This window comes from Triticum aestivum, chromosome 5D, assembly GCF_018294505.1.
Source record: "Triticum aestivum cultivar Chinese Spring chromosome 5D, IWGSC CS RefSeq v2.1, whole genome shotgun sequence".
Classification (NCBI taxonomy): Eukaryota; Viridiplantae; Streptophyta; class Magnoliopsida; order Poales; family Poaceae; genus Triticum; species Triticum aestivum.
Window position 1 is genome coordinate 204256484 of NC_057808.1, and position 6652 is coordinate 204263135.

A 6652-nucleotide genomic window follows, 5' to 3' on the forward strand; every position below is an offset into this window, starting at 1 on the left:
TGTTCTGTTTTTGACAGATTCTGTTTTTCGTGTGTTGTTTGCTTATTTTGATGAATCTATGGCTAGTAAAATAGTTTATAAACCATAGAGAAGTTGGAATACAGTAGGTTTAACACCAATATAAATAAAGAATGAGTTCATTACAGTACCTTGAAGTGGTCTTTGGTTTTCTTTCGCTAACGGAACTCACGAGATTTTCTGTTAAGTTTTGTGTTGTGAAGTTTTCAAGTTTTGGGTAAAAGATTTGATGGATTATGGAACAAGGAGTGGCAAAAGCCTAAGCTTGGGGATGCCCATGGCACCCCAAGATAATCTAAGGACACCTAAAAGCCAAAGCTTGGGGATGCCCCGGAAGGCATCCCCTCTTTCGTCTACTTCCATCGGTAACTTTACTTGGAGCTATATTTTTATTCACCACATGATATGTGTTTTGCTTGGAGCGTCTTGTATTATTTGAGTCTTTATTTGTTAGTTTACCACAATCATCCTTACTGTACACACCTTTTGAGAGAGTCACACTTGATTCGGAATTTATTAGAATACTCTATGTGCTTCACTTATATTTTTTGAGCTATATAGTTTTGCTCTAGTGCTTCACTTATATCTTTTAGAGCACGGCGGTGGATTTGTTTTATAGAAACTATTGATCTCTCATGCTTCACTTATATTATTTTGAGAGTCTTAAAATAGCATGGCAATTTGCTTTAGTTAATATCATGAGAAATTTGATGCTTGATAATTGTTTTGAGATATAAAGGTAGTAATATCATAGTTGTGCTAGTTGAGTAATTGTGGAATTGAAAAATACATGTGTTGGAGTTTGTGATTCCCGTAGCATGCACGTATGGTGAACCGTTATGTAACGAAGTCGAAGCATGAAGTATTTGTTGATTGTCTTCCTTTGTGTGGCGGTCGGGATCGCGCGATGGTTAACTCCTACCAACCCTTCCCCTAGGAGCATGCGCAGTAGTACTTTGCTTCGAGGGCTAATAAATTTTTGCAATAAGTATATGAGTTCTTTATGAATAATGTGAGTCCATGGATTATACGCACACATACCTTTCCACAATTTTCTAGCCTCTTCGGTACCACGCATTGCCCTTTCTCACCTTGAGAGTTGGTGCAAACTTCGCCGGTGCATCCAAACCCCGTGATATGATATACTCTATCACACATAAACCTCCTTATATCTTCCTCAAAACAGCCACCATACCTGCCTATCATGGCATTTCCATAGCCATTCCGAGATACATTGCCATGCAACTTTCCACCGTTTCATTTATCATGACATACTCCATTATTGTCATATTGCTTTGCATGATCATGTAGTTGACATTGTATTTGTGGCAAAGCCACCGTTCATAATTCTTTCATACATGTCGCTCTTGATTCATTGCATATCCCGGTACACCGCCGGAGGCATTCATATAGAGTCATATTTTGTTCTAAGTATTGAGTTGTAACTCATGAGTTGTAAGTAAATAAAAGTGTGATGATCATCATTATTAGAGCATTGTCCCAAGTGAGGAAAGGATGATGGAGACTATGATTCCCCCACAAGTCGGGATGAGACTCCGGACTAAATAAAATAAAATAAAAAGAGGCCATAAAAAAAGAGAAAAGGCCCAAATAAAAAAATGATGAGAGAAAAAGAGAGAAGGGACAATGTTACTATCCTTTTACCACACTTGTGCTTCAAAGTAGCACCGTGATCTTCATGATAGAGAGTCTCTCATTTTGTCACTTTCATATACTAGTGGGAAATTTCATTATAGAACTTGGCTTGTATATTCCAATGATGGGTTTCCTCAAATGCCCGAGGTCTTCGTGAGCAAGCAAGTTGGATGCACACCCACTTAGTTTCTTTTTGAGCTTTCATACACTTGCATCCGTTGCATGGCAATCCCTACTCCTCGCATTAACATCAATTGATGGGCATCTCCATAGCCCGTTGATTAGCCTCGTTGATGTGAGACTTTCTCCTTTTTGTCTTCCCACAAAACCCCTACTATTATACCTTATTCCACCATAGTGCTATATCCATGGCTTGCGCACATGTATTGCGTAAGAGTTGAAAAGGCTGAAGCGCGTTAAAAGTATGAACCAATTGCTTGGCCAAAACCGGGGTCGTACATGATATGAATATTTTGTGTGGGGAAGATGGAGCATAGCCAGACTATATTATTTTGTAGGGATAACTTGCTTTGGCTATGTTATTTTGATAAGACATAATTGCTTAGTTAGTATGCTTGAAGTATTATTGTTTTTATGTCAACATTAAACTTTTATCTTGAATCATATCAAATCTGAACATTGATGCCACAATAAGAATAATTATATTGAAATTATGCCAAAGTAGCATTTCACATCAAAAATTCTGTCTTTATCATTTACCTACTCGAGGACGAGCAAGAATTAAGCTTGGGGATGCTTGATACGTCTCCAACGTATCAATTTTTTTATTGTTCCATGCTATATTATATTCTGTTTTGGACATTATTGGGCTTTATTATACACTTTTATATTATTTTTGGGAGTAACCTATTAACTGGAGGCCCAGCCCAGAATTGCTGTTTTTTGCCTATTTCAGAGTTTTGCAGAAAAAGAATATCAAACGGAGTCCAAACGGAATGAAACCTTCGGGAACGTGATTTTCGGAACGAACGTGATCCAGAGGACTTGGACCCTACGTCAAGACATCAACCAGGAGGGCACGAGGTAGGGGGGCGCGGCTACCCCCCCCCAGGGCACGACCTCCACCCTCGTGGGCCCCCTGTTGCTCCACCGACGTACTCCTTCCTCCTATATATACCTACGTACCCCCAAAATACTAGATACGGAGCCAAAAACCTAATTCCACCGCCGCAACCTTCTGCACCCGTGAGATCCGATCTTGGGGCCTTTTCTGGAGCTCCGCCGGAGGGGGAATCGATCATGGAGGGCTTCTACATCAACACCATAGCCTCTCTGATGATGTGTGAGTAGTTTACCTCAGACCTTCAGGTCCATAGTTATTAGCTAGATGGCTTCTTCTCTCTTTTAGGATCTCAATACAATGTTCTCCCCCTCTCTCATGGAGATCTATTCGATGTAATCTTCTTTTGCGGGGTGTTTGTTGAGACCGATGAATTGTGGGTTTATGATCAAGTTTATCTATGAACAATATTTGAATCTTCTCTGAATTCTTTTATGTATGGTTGGTTATCTTTGCAAGTCTCTTCGAATTATCAGTTTGGTCTGGCCTACTAGATTGATCTTTCTTGCAATGGGAGAAGTGCTTAGCTTTGGGTTCAATCTTGCGGTGTCCTTTCCCAGTGACAGTAGGGGCAGCAAGGCACGTATTGTATTGTTGCCATCGAGGATAACAAGATGGGGTTTATATCATATTGCATGAGTTTATCCCTCTACATCATGTCATCTTGCTTAAAGCGTTACTCTGTTCTTATGAACTTAATACTCTAGATGCATGCTGGATAGCCGTCGATGTGTGGAGTAATAGTAGTAGATGCAGGCAGGAGTCGGTCTACTTGTCTCGAACATGATGCCTATATACATGATCATACCTAGATATTCTCATAACTATGCTCAATTCTGTCAATTGCTCAAAAGTAATTTGTTCACCCATCGTAATACTTATGATCTTGAGAGAAGCCACTAGTGAAACCTATGGCCCCCGGGTCTATTTTCCATCATATTAATCTCCCATCAACAAGCTATTTCCTTTGCCTTTTATTTTGCTTCTATTTTACTTTGCATCTTTATCATAAAAATACCAAAAATATTATCTTATCATATCTATCAGATCTCACTCTCGTAAGTGACCGTGTAGGGATTGACAACCCCTTATTGCGTTGGTTGCGAGGATTTATTTGTTTGTGTAGGTGCGAGGGACTCGTGTGTGGCCTCCTACTGGATTGATACCTTGGTTCTCAAAAACTGAGGGAAATACTTACGCTACTTTGTTGCATCACCCTTTCCTCTTCGAGGGAAAACCAACGCAGTGCTCAAGAGGTAGCAGGCCACCAGGTGGGCACAACCCACCTGGGCGCGCCAGGCCCCCAGACGTGCCCTGGTTGGTTGTGGCCTCCTCGGCCCACCTCTGGAGCCCATCTTTTGGTATATAAGTCATTTTGACCTAAAAACAAAGGAGAAGGCTTTCGGGACGGAGCACCGCCATCTCGAGGCGGAACTTGGGCAGGAGCACTTTTGCCCTCCGGCGGAGCGATTCTGCCGTGGGAACTTCCCTCCTGGAGGGGGAAATCAACGTCATCATCATCACCAACAACTCTCCCATCTTGGGGAGGGCAATCTCCATCAACACCTTCACCAACACCATCTCATCTCAAACCCTAGTTCATCTCTTGTATTTAATCTTGTTACCAATGAGGGAGTCCTGGACTAAGAGGTCCTCGGGCGTCCGGCCTGTTAGCCATGGGTCGGACTGATGGGCCGTGAAGATACGAAGACCGAAGACAGCACCCATGTCCGGATGGGACTCTCCTTGGCGTGGAAGGAAAGCTTGGTGACCGAACATGTAAATTCCTTTCTTTGTAACCGACCTTGTGTAACCCTAGATCCTCCCGGTGTCTATATAAACCGAAGGACTTAGTCCGGAAACGGACAGACTCATTATCATAGACATACAGGCTAGACTTCTAGGGTTTTAGCCATTACGATCTCGTGGTAGATCAACTCTTGTAATACTCATATTCATCAAGATCAATCAAGAAGGAAGTAGGGTATTACCTCCATAGAGAGGGCCCGAACCTGGGTAAACATCGTGTCCCCTATCTCCTGTTACCATCGACCTTAGACGCACTGTTCGGGACCCCCTACCCGAGACCCACCGGTTTTGACACCGACATTGGTGCTTTCATTGAGAGTTCCACTGTGCCGTCCCCAAAAGGTTCGATGGCCCCTTCAATCGTCAACAATGACGCTGTCCAAGGAGAAACCTTCCTCGGACAGATCTTCGTGTTCGGCGGCTTCGCACTGCGGGCCAAATCGTTTGGCCACCTGGAGCAGATCGATAGCTACGCCCCTGGCCGTCAGGTCAGATTTGGGAGCTTGAATTACGTTGCGGACATCCGTGGAGATTTGATCTTGGCTGGATTTGAGACCGCGGCGACCGCTCCTGGTCACCTTGACGAACATGACCTAAATCTGTCGTCAGACCGCATCCAGGAGATAGCTCCTGTGACCACTCCGGCCTTAGATCCAGAGCACACTGCGGCATCCGAGGATCGGAGGTTCGACCCCACCACAGAGGCCACAGATTCCCCGGCGTTGGAGCCGCACATGGACTTAACCTCACACAATATCTGTGTCACCGGAATTCTGGACTCGTCTCTGGTTAAAAGTTCTGAACCATGTGAGCCCGCGGACGCTGAACTTGATCGCTCATCGGTCTTCGAATTCAGCGCCGCAGGCATCTTCCAGCACTCGCCTTTGGGCGATGTGCTAAACTCATTAAAGATCTTGTCCTTGGCGGGGGACTCACAGCCAAACTCCGTCCGGTTCGGACTAGGGGCTGATGATCGAGAATTTTACTTCCCACCCGCCACCCACTTCATAGCCACTGTCAAGGACTTAACCGACACGCTTGATTACGACTCCGAAGACATCGACGGTATGGACGACGATGCCGATGAGGAGCAAGACCAAAATCTGCCATTTACTGGACGCTGGACGGCCACTTCTTCGTACGATGTGTACATGGTGGATACACCCAAAACAACCAACAATGATGACAAAGAAAATCCAGTCGAGAATAAACCTCCTGAGACACAGCAAAAACACCGGCGTCCTCGGCTCCGCTCTAAGTCACGTCGTTCAAAAGACAGCAATGCTGGCACCGGTGAAAATAATACTCCGGACGATGCCAAAAACAATGAAGACCTTGCTGAGGTAACATCCGAACAGGAGGAGCAAGAAAACGGGCTATCTAGCCCCAACGAACAGGCCAGGCCCAATGACTCGGAGGACGGTAGTTACCGTCCGCTCTCCGAGGATGAGGAAAGCCTCGGCAACGAAGATTTCATCGTGCCTGAGGAACCTCTCGAGCAGGAGCGCTTCAAGTGCCAGCTCATAGCAACGGCAAGGAGCCTGAAAAAGAAACAGCAGCAGCTTCAAGCTGACCAAGATCTACTCGTCGACAGATGGACTGATGTCCTGGCAGCCGAAGAATACGGTCTCAGACGCCCAGCCAAGAGTTACCCAAAGCGAAGGCTGCTAGCCCAGTTCGATGAAGAGGCGCCGGAGCTCATACCTCCCTCGCGTAATGCGGTCGGGACAGTGTGGCGGACCGACCACCACGTGGTCAGGATAGAGCGGCAGCTCAGGCCGAACAGCAGCCTGCCCCACCGCCTCGTAAAAATAGAGACGAAATAGCTCGGGGTCACACATACAACCTCCGATAGACCCTAGATAGTAGAGCAGGACACACCCGAACGATTTACGGATCGCGAGGATGTCCCTCGACACATGATGATGGCTACCTATTCGGGCGTGACAAACCTAGTCACACCCGAGCCGATAACCGCCGACGAACTCCATCGGAGCTACGGCGCAATGTGGCCAGATATAGAGGCGTTGCACACCCTCTCTACTTCGCTGATGAAGTAATGGACCATGAATTCCCCGAAGGGTTCAA